The following is a 15,156-nucleotide window of genomic DNA, read 5'->3' as shown; positions in this document are numbered from 1 at the left end:
TTGTATTATAAAATTGGGAGCTTCTGTGATAGGTGCATATATATTTAGAATCATGATATTTTATCCTGGGCTGATTCTTCTATTTTTTAAAGATATTTTTTATTGTGTTTTAGGTTTTGGGGTACATGTGAAGAACATGCAAGATTGTTACATAGGTACATACATGGCAATGTGGTTTGCTGCCTTCCTCGCCATCACCTAAATCTGATCTGACATTTTCTCCCCATATTATCCCTCACAAACTCCCCCCCGTCCCTCCCCTAGTTCCCCCCAACAGACTCCAGTGTGTGATGCTCCCCCCTGTGTCCATGTGTTCTCACTGTTCAACACCTGCCTATGAATGAGAACATGCAATGTTTGATTTTCTGTTCTTGTGTCATTTTGCTGAGAATGTTGGTTTCCAAGTTCATCCATGTCCCTATAAAGGACATGACCTCATCATTTTTTATGGCTGCATAGTACTCCATGGTGTATATGTACCACATTTTTCCTGTCCAGTCTGTCATTGATGGGTGTTTGGGTTGGTTCCAAGTCTTTGCTATTGTAAACAGTGCTGCAATGAACATTGGTGTACATGGGTCCTTATAATAGAATGATTTATAATTCTCTGGATATATACCCAGTAATGGTATTGCTGGGTCAAATGGAATTTCTATTTCTAGGTCCTTGAGGAATCACCACACTGGCTTCCACAATGGTTGAACTAATTTGCACTCCCACCAACAGTGTAAAAGTATTCCGATTTCTCCACATCCTATCCAGCATCTGTTGTCTTCAGATTTTTTAATGATCACCATTCTAACTGATGTGAGATGGTATCTCAATGTAGTTTGATTTGCATTTCTCTAATGACCAGTGATGATGAGCATTTTTTCATATGTTTGTCGGCCTTATACATGTCTTATTTTGTAAAGTATCTGTTCATATCCTTTGCCCACTTTTGAACAGGGTTGCTTGTTTTTTTCTTGTAAATCTGTTTTAGTTCTTTGTAGATTCTGGATATTAACCCTTTGTCAGATGGGTAGATTGCAAAAATTTTTTCCCATTTTGTTGGTTGCCGATTCACTCTAATGACTTTTTCTTTTGGTGTGCAGAACCTCTGGAGTTTGACTAGGTCCCATTTGTCTATTTTGGCTTTTGTTGCCAGTGCTTTTGGTGTTTTAGTCATGAAGTCCTTGCATATGCCTATGTCTTGGATGATTTTGCCCAGGTTTTCTTCTAGGGTTTTGATAGTGTTAGGTCTTATGTTTAAGTCTTTAATCAATCTGGAGTTAATTTTAGTGTAAGGTGTCAGTAAGGGGTTCAGTTTCTGCTTTCTGCACATTGCTAGCCAGTTTCCCCAGCACCATTTATTAAACAGGGAATCCTTTCCCCATTGCTTATTTTTGTGAGGTTTGTCAAAGATTAGATGGTTGTAGATGTGTGGTGTTGCCTCTGAGGCCTCTGTTCTGTTCCATTGGTCTATATCTCTGTTTTGGTACCAGTACCATGCTGTTTTGATTACTGTGGCCTTGTAGTATAGCTTGAAGTCCGGTAGTGTTCTTTTTGCTTAGAATTGACTTGGCTATGGGGGCTCTCTTTTGGTTCTGTATGAAGTTTAAGGTGTTTTTTTCCAGTTCTGTAAAGAAGGTCATTGGTAGCTTGATGGGGACAGTATTGAATCTATAAATTACTTTGGGCAGTATGACCCTTTTCACGATATTGATTCTTCCTAACAATGAGCATGAAATGTTCCTCCATTTGTTTGTGTCCTCTTTTATTTTGTTGAACAGTTGGTTGCAGTTCTCCTTGAAAAGATCCTTTACATTTTTTGTTAGTTGTATTCCTAGGTGTTTTATTCTCTTTGTAGCAATTGCTAATGACAGTTCATTCTCGATTTGGCTCTCTTTAAGTCTGTTACTGGTGTATAGGAATGCTTGTGATTTTGTGTCCTGAGACTTTGCTGAAGTTGCTTATCGGTTTCATGAGATTTTGGGTTGAGAAGATGGAGCCTTCTAAATATACTATCATGTCATCTGCAAATAGAGACTATTTGACTTCCCCCTTTCCTAATTGAATACCCTTTATTTCATTTTCTTGCCTGATTGCTCTGGCTAGAACTTCCCATAATATATTGAATGGGCTTGGTGATTCTTTTTTCATTATATAATGGCTCTCTTTGTCTTTTCAAACTGTTTTTCCTTTAACGTCTATTTTGTCTAATATAAGAATACCTATTTCTGCTTGCTTTTGTTTTTTATTTTTATGCAATGTCTTTTTCCACCCCTTTGTCTCAAGTTTATGTGAGCCCTTATGTATTAGTTGAGTCTCTTAAAGAAAGCAAGATACTTGTTTTGTGGATTTTTATTCACTGAACAATTTTGTATATCCTAAGAGGAGCATTTGTGCCATTTGTATTCAACGTTATTATTGAGATGTGAGGTACTATTTTATTCTTCATGCTACTTATTATTTGAGTATTGTGTGTGTCTGTTTGTGTGTGTGTGTGTTTGTGTGCATGTGTGTGTGTTTCATTTGGTTATGGTTAAAAAGGCCCCATAAGATTCATGCTTTAAGGAAGTTCTAGTTTGGTGTAAATTGAAGTTTTGTTTCAAGATTTAGAAGTCTTTTAGCTTTTTTTTTTTTTTTTTTTTTTTTTTGGAGTGCTGTCACGGTAGTGGTGAATTCTCTCAGCACTTGTTTTTCTGAAAAAGACTTTATCACTCCGTCATTTTGAATCTTAGTTTTGCTGGATACAAAATTCTTGGTTGGCAATTATTTTAAGGAGGCTAAAGATAGAACCCCAGTCCCTTTTGGGTTGTAAGATTTCTCCTGAGAAATCTGCTGTTAATATAATAGGTTTTTCTTTATAGGGTACTTGATATTTTTTGCTTCACAACTGTTAAGATTTATACCTTTGCCTTTATTTTAGATAACCCAGTGACTGTGTGCTTAGGTGATGATGTTTTTGTGAAGAATTTTCCAGGTGTTTCTTGAACTTCTTGTATTTGAATGTCTAGATCTCTAGTGAGGCCCGAGACGTTTTTCTCGTTTTACCTCAAATGTGGTTTCCAAAATTTTAGATTACGCTTTCTCCTCAGGAATGCCATTTATTCTTATGTTTTTCTGATTAACGTAATTCCAGATTTTTTTGAGGCTTTGTTCAATTTATGTGATAATTTCTTGTTTGTTTTTGCCTGATTGTGTTAATTTGAAAGCCTTGTTTTTGAGCTCTGAAGTTCTTTTTTCCACTTGTTTAATTTTATTGTTCAAGCTTTCCAGTGCATTTTGTATTTCTCTAAGTGTGTCTCTCATTTATGGGAGTTGTGGTTGTGTTTTCTTTATGATATCTAATTCTCTGGAGCATTTTTCATACATACTCTTTTTTTTTTTTTTTTTTTTTTTTCAAATTTCTTTAAGTTGATTTTCACCTCTCTCTGATATCTCCTTTAGTAACATTATAATCAACCTTCTGAATTCCTTATCTGGAAATTCAGATTTCTTCTTGGTTTGAGTCCATTGCTGTATAAATAGTGTGGTTTTTGAGGGGTGTTATACAATCTTGTTCTGTCATATTACCATAATTACTTTTCTGATTTTTGCTCATTTGGGTAGACTATTTTAGTTGAAAAATTTGGAACTCAAGGCCTGTTGTTTAGATATTTTTGTCCCAAAGTGTGATCATTTGATGTGGTGCTCTCTGCCTTCCCCTAGGGATGGGATTTCCTTATAGCCAGAATGCAGTGACTGTTATTGTTCTTCTAGGTCTAATCACCCAGCAGAGCTATCAGGCTCTGGGCTTGTGCTGGGGAATGTCTGCAAATAGTCCTGTGACTTGATCCATCTTCAGGTCTCCCAGGTGTGCATACCAGCTCCTGCTCTGGTGGAGGTGGCAGGGCAGTGAAGTAGATTCTGTGGGAGTCTTTGGTTGTAGATATGTTTAGTGTGCTGACTTCCTCAAATGATGGTTATCCTAGCAGTGAATTGTCATGTGGACAGATTCAGGACCATTGGTTAGTCAGGGTGTTGCAAGAAGTAAAATTAGGTGTTGTTTTCTCCTTCTTAGGAGCAAGATTATTTTGTCATGAGTTGCTGTAATATCTTGAGCTGGTTGGCCTTCAGCCAGAGGTAACACTTTCAAGAGAGCAGAAAGTGTGATAATAGAAGATGGATATGAGTTTGCCCTACATTGATCAGGATAAGAATTTGGGTTTCTCAGGTGATGGTAGGGGTCATAAAGCACCCAAGAGTTTATGTTTTTTGTGATTGGCTTCTGGAGCAGGTAAAGAAATACCACCAGGTGGGGGCAGTGTTAGGTGGGTCTAAGCTCAGACTCTTCTTAGATTGGGCTTATTACAGCCACTGTGGGGGATGGTGGGTGGTTCTCAGATCAATGGGGTTATGTTTCAGAGGGAATCATAGCTGCCTATGTCTCCAGGGAAGTGGGTAAAAGCTGGTAGCAATAGGTCTCACCCAGCTCCCACCCAGTTTACCTGACAAATCTCGCTCTTGCTGTGCCCTACCAACAGCACCAAGTTTATCTCCAGTCGCCCTGTGAGTGGGACTTAGACCTAACTTCAGGCTATACGTTTTCCTACTGAGAAAGCAAGCACTGTTTCAGGCCATGTCCCTCTCCATCCGGCCACACTGTCAACTGTGAGTCCTGCTTTCCTTTCTGCAGCGGTTCCCATTTGCCTCTGCATTCTACTCAACAGAGTTTTTGCCCAATCAAAATTGTTAAAGTTTAGCTGGAAACATATTTCACCCTGTGACTCCCCCCTCAATTCTGCCAGTTGCTTTCCCTGAGGGCCCCTGTGAGATATAGTCAGGGGTGGCTTCTCTGTGCTTGAGCTGGAGAATGGGAGTGCCTACAAGGCTCTATCCATTGCTTCTTCTTTATATTTCATGCTAAATCTGTTTCAGCACTATATAATATTAAATCTTTTTCCCATAATCTGTATCTTCAGGTCTCCCAGTAAGGACATGTATTCAGAAGCAGGTTTTTCCCCCTCGTTCTATGGGAGCTCACAATTTTTCTCCTGTCTTATGGGATTTGCAGTGGCCTCCTGCTTCTTTAAAAGAATCTGTGATTTATTTTGCTTTTTCTGGTATGTTCCTGCCATGGTTCCTGAAGCAAAATTCCGTGATGCAAGTCTCCACACACTGCCTGTTCATCCAAGTGAGAGAGACAGTTCAGCTCTGTCTCCTTTTCCCCATCTTTCCTCAGTCATGATGAATAATTTTTCTAACGTATTGTTGAATTCAACTTGCTAGAATTTTGTTGAAAAATTTTGCCTAAGCATTAGTCAAAGATACTGGCCTGTGTTTTTATTTTATTGATGTGTCCTTTTCTGGTTTAGTATCAGGGTAATAGTGGCCTTGTAGAATGAATTTGGAAGTGTTTCCTTCTTTTATATTTTTTGGAATAGTTTCAGTAAGATTGATATTATTTCTTTTAATGTTTCATAGAATTCAGCAGTGAAGTCATCAGGTCAAGGGCTTTTCTTCACTGGGAGAATTTCTTTTTATTTATTTATTTATTTATATATTTTATTGCATTTTAGGTTTTGGGGTACATGTGAAGAACATGCAAAATTGTTGCATAGGAACACACGTGGCAGTGTGATTTGCTGCCTTCCTCCCCATCACCTACATCTGGCATTTCTCCCCTTGCTATCTCTCCCCAGCTTCCCACCCCCCACCGTCCCTCCCCTATTTCCCCCCAACTGACCCCAGTGTGTAGTGCTCCCCTCCCTGTGTCCATGTGTTCTCATTGTTCAACACCCACCTATGACTGAGAACATGCGGTGTTTGATCTTCTGCTCTTCTGTCAGTTTGCTGAGAATGATGGTTTCCAGGTTCATCCATGTCCCTACAAAGGACCCAAACTCATCGTTTTTAATGGCTGCATAATATTCCATGGTGTATATGTGCCACATTTTCCCTATCCAGTCTATCGTTGGTGGGCATTTGGGTGGGTTCCAGGACTTTGCTATTGTAAACAGTGCTGCAATGAACATTCGTGTGCACGTGTCCTTATAGTAGAACGATTTGTAATCCTTTGGATATATACCCAGTAATGGGATTGCTATTCAAAGTAGTATTAGAAGTTCTAGCCAGAGCAATCGGGCAAGGAAAAGAAATAAAGGGCATCCAAATAGGAAAGGAGGAAGTCAAATTGTCTCTATTTGCAGACGACATGATTGTATATCTAGGAGACCCCATCGTCTCAGCCCCAAACCTCCTGAAACTGATAAGCAAGTTCAGCAAAGTCTCAGGATACAAAATCAATGTGCAAAAATCACATGCATTCCTATACACCAATAACAGACTTAAAGAGAGCCAAATCAAGAACAAATTTCCATTCACAATTGCCACAAAGAGAATAAAATACCTAGGAATACAACTAACAAGGAATGTAAAGGACCTCTTCAAGGAGAACTACAAGCCACTGCTCAACAAAATAAGAGAAGACACAAACAGATGGAGAAACATTCCATGTTCATGGTTAGGAAGAATCAATGTCGTGAAAATGGCCATACTGCCCAAAGTAATTTACAGATTCAATGCTATCCCCATCAAGCTACCAATGACCTTCTTTGCAGAACTGGAAAAAAACACCTTAAACTTCATATGGAACCAAAAGAGAGCCCGCATATCCAAGTCAATTCTAAGCAAAAAGAACAAAGCGGGGGGCATCACACTACCAGACTTCAAACTATACTACAAGGCTACAGTGATCAAAACAGCATGGTACTGGTACCAAAACAGAGATATAGACCAATGGAACAGAGCAGAGGTCTCGGAGGCAACACAACATATCTACAACCATCTGATCTTTGACAAACCAGACAAAAACAAGCAATGGGGAAAGGATTCCCTGTTCAATAAATGGTGTTGGGAAAGCTGGCTAGCCATGTGCAGAAAGCAGAAACTGGACCCCTTCCTGACACCTTACACTAAAATTAACTCCAGATGGATTAAAGACTTAAACATAAGACCTAACACCATACAAACCCTAGAAGAAAATCTAGGCAAAACCATTCAGGACGTAGGTGTAGGCAAGGACTTCATGACCAAAACACCAAACGCATTGACAACAAAAGCCAAAATAGACAAATGGGACCTAATCAAACTCCACAGCTTCTGCACAGCAAAAGAAACAATCATTAGAGTGAATCGGCAACCAACAGATTGGGAAAAAATTTTTGCAGTTTACCCATCTGACAAAGGGCTGATATCCAAAATTTACAAAGAACTAAAACAGATTTACAAGAAAAAAACTAACAAGCCCATTCAAAAGTGGGCAAAGGATATGAACAGACACTTTACAAAAGAAGACATACGTGAGGCCAACAAACATATGAAAAAATGCTCATCATCACTGGTCATCAGAGAAATGCAAATCAAAACTACATTGAGATACCATCTCACGCCAGTTAGAATGGCGATCATTAAAAAATCTGGAGACAACAGATGCTGGAGAGGATGTGGAGAAATAGGAACACTTTTCCACTGTTGGTGGGAGTGTAAATTAGTTCAACCATTGTGTAAGACAGTGTGGCGATTCCTCAAGGACATAGAAATGGAGAATTTCTATTAAGGCTTCAATCTCATTACTGGCTATTGGTTTTTGAGGTTTTGAATTTCTTTCTGTTTTAATCTTGGGAGATTTTAAGTGTCTAGGAGTGTGTCTATTTCAACTATATTTTTAAATTTATTGGTGTATGGCTGCTCCCAGTATCCTTTAATGGGCTTTTGAACATATGTAGTATTGGTTGTAATGTCTCCTTTTTTATTTCTGATATTATTTATTTATGTCTCTCTTCTTGTCTTACTCAGACAAAAAATTTGTCTATTTTGTTTAGCTTTTCAGAAAATCTGGTTATTATTTTATTGATCTTTTTTATTGTTTTCTTTATTTCAATTCCATTGATTTCTGTAATGGGCACTTATTATTTCTTTTCTTCTACTAATTTTGAGTTGTACTTGCTCTTGCTTTTCTATTTCTTTAAGATGCACCATAAGTTGTTTATTTAAAGCTTTCTCCCCTTTTTGATGTAGGCATTTATAGCTATAAAATTCCCTCCTAGTACTGTCTTTGTTGTATTCCATAGGTTTTGGTGTGTTGTCTTTCTTTTATCATTTGTTTCAAAAAAGTTTCAACTTCTTTCTTGATTTCCTCATTTATCCAGTATTCATTCAGGACCACATCATTTTTTTTTCTTTTCCATTTATTTATTTTATTGCATTTTAGGTTTTGGGGTACATGTGAAGAAGATGCAAGATTGTTGTATAGGTACACACGTGGCAGTGTGATTTGCTGCCTTCCTCCCCATCACCTACATCTGGTATTTCTCCCCTTGCTATCTCTCCCCAGCCCCCACCACCCACTGTCCCTCCCCTATTTGACCCCAGTGTGTAGTACTCCCCTCCCTGTGTCCATGTGTTCTCATTTTTCAACACCCACCTATGAGTGAGAACATGCGGTGTTTGATCTTCTGCTCTTCTCTCAGTTTGCTGAGAATGATGGTTTTCAGGTTCATCCATATCCCTACAAAGGACAAATACTCATCGTTTTTAATGGCTGCATAATATTCCATGGTGTGTGTATGCCACATTTTCCCTGTCCAGTCTATCATCGATGGGCATTTGGGTGGGTTCCAGGTCTTTGCTATTGTAAACAGTGCTGCAATGAACATTCGTGTCCATGTGTCCTTATAGTAGAATGATTTATAATCCTTTGGATATATACCCAACAATGGGATTACTGGGTAAAATGGAATTTCTATTTCTAGGTCCTTGAGGAATCACCACACTGTCTTCCACAATGGTTGAACTAATTTATGCTCCCACCAACAGTGTAAAAGTGTTTCTATTTCTCCACATCCTCTCCACATCTGTTGTCCCTAGATTTTTTAATGATCGCCATTCTAACTGGCGTGAGATGGTATCTCAATGTAGTTTTGATTTGCTTTTCTCTGATGACCAGTGATGATGAGCATTTTTTCATGTTTGTTGGCCTCACGTATGTCTTCTTTTGTAAAGTATCTGTTCATATCCTTTGCCCACTTTTGAATGGGCTTGTTAGTTTTTTTCTTGTAAATCTGTTTTAGTTCTTTGTAAATTCTGGCTATCAGCCCTTTGTCAGATCGGTCAACTGCAAAAATTGTTTCCCATTCTGTTGGTTGCTGATTCACTCTAATGACTGTTTCTTTTGCTGTGAAGAAGCTGTGGAGTTTGATTAGGTTCCATTTGTCTGTTTTCGGTTTTGTTGTCAATGCTTTTGGTGTTTTGGTCATGAAGTCCATGTGTTTTTATAATTTCTACTTTTTGTGTGTTTAATGTTTACTTTTACTTCATTTTGGTCAAATAAGATGCATTATACTATTTCAACTTTTTGGATGTTTTAAGACTTGTTTCAGACTCAACATATGGTCTATCTTTAAGAATAATTTATATGCTGGAAAAAAAATGTACATTCTGCAGCTATTGCATAAAATGTACTTGTAAATATTTAGTAGATCCATTTGGTCTATAGTGTGCACTATTATTATTATTATTTTGAGATAAAGTCTCACTCTGACATCTTGGCTAGAGTGCAGAGGTGTGATCTCAGCTCACTGTAACCTCCACTTCCCAGGTTTAAGCAATTCTTTTGCTACAGCCTCCTGATTAGCTGGTACTACAGGTGTGTGCCACCTTGCCTGGCTAATTTTTGTATTTTAGTAAAGATGATGTCTCACCATGTTGCCCAGGCTGATCTCAAACTCTTAAGCTCAGGCAATCACCCTCCTCATCCTCCCAAAACACTAAGATTACAAGCATCAGCCACTGTACTCAGTTAAGTGCAGATTAATATTAATGTTTCTTTGTTAATTTTCTGCTATAGATTCTGTCTAATTTTTAATATAAGTGTTTGAAACCTCCAGCTATTTTTGTATTGGAACCTATCACTATTTTTAGTTCTAATAATAATTGCTTTATATATATGGGTACTGCAATGTTGGGTTAATGTATATTTAAAACTGTTATATCTTCTTGCTGAATTGACCTATTTATCATTATATAATGACTTGTTAGTTAGTCTTACAATTTTTATCTTGAAATCTATTATGTCACACATAAGTGTAGATACTCTGGCACTTCCTTGGCTTCTGGTAACATGGACTATATTTTCCATTCCTTTATCGTTAGTGTATGTGTCTCTTTATAAGTAACATGTGTTTCTTGTAGGCAACAGATCAATGGATCTTGTTGTTTTCATTCAGTCACTCCAATCTATGTATTTGGTTGGAGAGTTTAACCTACTTACATTCTATATTATTACTGAAAGTGAAGATTTCTTCCTGTCATTTTGTGAGTATTTTTTTTCTAGTTCTTTTGTGGTCTTCTCATTTTTCTTTTCACCCTGTTATCTTTTAATGAAGGTGACTTTCACTGGTGACATTATTTAGTTTCTTGCTTTTTATTTATTTTATTTTTGTATTTTTATTGTATTTTAGATTCTGGAATACATGTGCAGATCATGCAGGATTGTTGCATAGGTACATTCAGGGCAAGGTGGTTTGCTGCTTCCATCTCCCCATCAGCTATATGTGGCATTTCTCCCCATGTTATCTCCTCCTAATCTCCCCAGCTCCCACTGTCCCTCCACTAGACCCCTCAACAGACCCCAGTGTGTTATGCTTTCCTCCCTGTGTCCATGTGATCTCATTATTCAACACCCACCTATGAGTGAGAACATGCTGTGTTTGATGTTCTGTTCTTGTGACAGTTTGCTGAGAATGATGGTTTCCAGGTTCATCCATGTCCTGACAAAGGACACAAACTCATCATTTTTTAAGTATTCCATGGTGCATATGTGCCATATTTCCCTTGTCCAGTCTAACATCAATGGGCGTTTGGGTTGGTTCCAAATCTATGCCATTGTGAACAGTGCCTCAGTGAACATACATGTGCGTGTGTCTTCGTAATAGAATGATCTGTAATTCTTTGTGTATATACCCAGTAATGGGATTGCTGGGTCAAATGGAAGTTCTATTTCTAGAATTTTGAGGAACTGCAACTCTGTCTTCCACAATGGTTGAACTAATTTACACTCCCACCAACAGTGTAAAAGTGTTCCTATTTCTCCACATCCTCTCTAGAATCTAATGTCTCCAGATTTTTAATTATTACCAATCTAACTGGCATGAGATGGTATCTCAATGTGGTTTTGATTTGCATTTCTCTAATGACCAGTGATGATGAGCATTTTTTCATATGTTTGTTAGCCTCGTATGTCTTCTTTTGAATAGTATCTGTTCATAGAACAGAGGCCTTGGAGACAACACCACACATCTACAACTATCTGATCTCTGTCAAACTTGACAAAAATAAGCAATGGGGAAAGTATTCCCTGTTTAATACATAGTGTTGGGAAAACTGGCTAACAGTGTGCAGAAAGCAGAAACTGGACCCCTTTCTGAAATCTTACACTAAAATTAACTCCAGATGGATTAAAGACTTAAACATAAGACCTAACACAATAAAAACCCTAGAAGAAAACCTAGGCAAAACCATTCAGGACATAGGCATAGGCAAGGACTTACTCCAGAGCTTCTGTACAGCAAAAGAAACAATCATTAGGGTTAACTGGCAACCAACAGAAAGGAAAAAAATTTTTGCATTCTACCCATCTGACAAAGGGCTAACATCCAGAATCTGCGAAGAACTGAAACAGATTTACAAGAAGAAAACAAACAAACCCATTCAAAAGTAGGCGAAGGATATGAACAGACACTTTTCAACAGATGACATATATGAGGCCAACAATCATATGAAAAAATGCTCATCATCACTGATTATTAGAGAAATGCAAATCAAAACCACATTGAGATACCACCTCAGTTAGAATGGTGATCATTAAAAAATCTGGAGAGAACAGATGCTGGATAGGATGTGGAGAAATAGGATCACTTTTACACTGTTGGTGGGAGTGTAAACTAGTTCATCCATTGTGGAAGACAGTGTGGTGCTTCCTCAAGGACCTAGAAATAGAAATTCCATTTGACTCAGCAATCCCATTACTGTATATATATCTAAAAGATTATAAATTATTCTATTATAAAGATGCATGCACACATATGTTCATAGAGGCACTGTTTACAATAGCAAAGACCTGAAATCAATCCAAATGCCCATCGACAATAGGCTGGACAAGGAAAAAATGTGGCACATATACACCGTAAAATACTATGCAGCCTTAAAAAATGATGAGTTTGTATCCCTTACAGGAACATGGTTGAATCGGGAAACCATCATTCTCAGCAAACTGACACAAGAACAGAAAATCAAACACTGCATCTTCTCACTCATAGGTGGGTGTTGAGCAATGAGAACCCAGGGACACAGGGAGGGGAGCATCACACACTGGGTTCTGTTGGTGGTGGCCAAGGGAGGGACAGCAGGGATGTGGGGAGGTTGGGGAGGGATAACATGGGGAGAAATGCCAGATGTAGGTGATAAGGGATGGAGGCAGGAAAACACACTGCCATGTGTGTACCTATGTAACAATCCTGCATAATCTGCACATGTACCCCAGAACCTGAAGTACAATTTTTTTTTAAAAAAGAAAATAATAAAAGAAAACTGCCTGTTCATAGTCCTCACCCACTTTTGAATGGGTTTGTTTTTTTCTTGTAAATCTGTTGTAATTCTTTGTAGATTCTGGTCATTAGCCCTTTGTCAGATGGATAGACTGCAAAAAATTTTACCCATTCTGTTGGTTGCTGGTTCACTCTAATGATAGTTTCTTTTGCGTGCAGAAGCTCTGGAGTTTAATTATATCTCATTTGTCTCTTTTGTCTTTTGTTGCCAACGCTTTTGGTGTTTCAGTAATGAAGTCCTTTCCTATGCCTATGTCCTGAATGGTTTTGCCTAGGTTTTCTTTTAGCGTTTTTATGATGTTAGGTCTTATATTTAAGTCTTTAATCTGTCTGGAGTTAATTTTAGTGTAAGGTGTCAGGAAAGGGCCCAGTTTCTGCTTTCTGCACATGGCTAGCCAGTTTTCCCAACACCATGTATTAAACAGGGAATAATTTCCCTGTTGCTTGTTTTTGTCAGGTTTGTCAAAGATCAGATATTTGTAGATGTGTGGCATTGCCTCCAAGGCCTCTTTTCTATTCCATTGGTCTATATCTCTGTTTTGGTACCAATACCATGCTGTTTTGATTACTGTATCCTTGTAATATAGTTTGAAGTCAGGTAGCATGATGCCTCCAGCATTTTTGTTTTTGTTTAGGTTTATCTTGACTATGCAGGCTGTCTTTCAGTTTCATATGAATTTAAGGTGTGTTTTTTTGCCAGTTCTGTGAAGACGGTCATTGGTAGCTTGATGTGGATAGCATTGAACCTATCATTTACTTTGGTCAGTGCCATTTTCAAGATATTGATTCTTCCTAACCATGAGCATGAAATGTTTTTCCATCTATTTGTGTCTTCTCTTATTTCGTTGAGCAGTGATTTGTAGTTCTCCTTGAAGAGGTCCTTTACATCCTTTGTTAGTTGTATTCCTAGGTACTTTATTCTCTTTGTAGCAATTGTGAATGGGAGTTAGCTCTTGATTTGGCTCTCTGGATCTTGCTTTTAATTTTTGTGTATTTATTGTGTGTGTGTATATATATATATACACACACACACACATATGTATAGGTTTTAGGTTACCACAAAGCTTGCAAATACTATTTTATAATTAATTATTTTATGAATAAGGACTGACATTTTTTATGTAAACAAGCAAAGAAGCTAAATAAAATTAATAAAAACTATGCATTAACTTTGTCTTCCTGCTTTTTATTTTTCTTTTGTTTCTTTTTATATATTTTGTACTATCTACATCTCAAAAAACTTATACTTACTATTTTTGAGTGGTTTCTTGTTTGTTCTTTTTATATAAGATATGAATAGTTTACCCACCACAGTTATAGTAATATAATATTCTGTGTTTTTATGTGTACTTACTATTACTAGTGGTTATTTTGCCTTCAGGTGATTACTTATTGCTCATTAATGCCCTTTTATTTCTGACTGAAATACTTCCTTTAGCATTTCTTGTCAAATAGGTTAATGTTTATGAAAGTCCTCAGCTTTCATTTGTATGAAAAATTGTAAGTTTTTGTTTCATGTGTGATAGATATTTTGACAGATACACTATTCTAGGATAAACATTTTTATTTCCTTCAACACTTTAAATATGTCCTGTCACTCTCTCCTTGCCTATAACGTTTCCACTTAACAGTTTGCTGCCAGTAATTAATAGCCTACCAGCTAAAAAAGGCCAGGTCCAGACTGGTTTACACATGAATTCTTCCAGACGTACAAAGAGGAGCTGGTACCATTCCTTCTGAAACTTTTTCAAACAATGCAAAAGAGGAAATCCTCTTCAATTCATTTTATGAGACCAACATCATGCTAATACCAAAACCAGGCAGAGAAGCAACTAAAAGAGAAAACTTCAAGCCAATATCCATGATGAACATCGATGCAAAAATCTTCAATAAAATGTTGGCAAACAGAATGCAACAGCAAATCAAAAAGCTTATTCATCATGATCAAGTAGGCTTCATCACTGGGATGCAAAGCTGGTTCAACATACGCAAGTCTATAAATGTAATCCATCACATAAACAGAACCAAAGACAAAAACTACATGATTATCTCAATAAATGCAGAAAAGGCCTTTGACAAAATTCAACAGCACTTTATGCTGAAAACCCTCAATAAACTAGTTATTGATGGTATGTATCACAAAATAATAAAAGCTATTTACAGCAAACCCACAGCCAATATCATACCGAATGGGCAAAAACTGGAAGCATTCCCCTTGAAATCCAGCACAAGACAAGGATACCCTCTCTCACCACTTCTATTCAATATATTATTGGAAGTTTTAGCCAGAGCAATCAGGCAAGAAAAAGAAATAAAGGGTATTCAATTAGGAAAAGAGGAAGCCAAATTGTCTCTATTTGCAGATGACCTGATTGTATGTTTAGAAGACCACATCATCTCAGCACAAAATATCCTGAAACTGATAAGCAACTTCAGCAAAGTCTCAGGATACAAAATCAATGTGCAGAAATCACAAGCATTTCTATACACAAACAACAGACAAACAGAGAACCAAATCAAAAGTGAA

The sequence above is a fragment of the Sapajus apella genome, unplaced genomic scaffold, assembly GCF_009761245.1.
Source record: "Sapajus apella isolate SASKATOON/1434 unplaced genomic scaffold, GSC_monkey_1.0 scaffold91, whole genome shotgun sequence".
NCBI lineage: Eukaryota > Metazoa > Chordata > Mammalia > Primates > Cebidae > Sapajus > Sapajus apella.
This window is presented reverse-complemented; position numbering follows the sequence as displayed.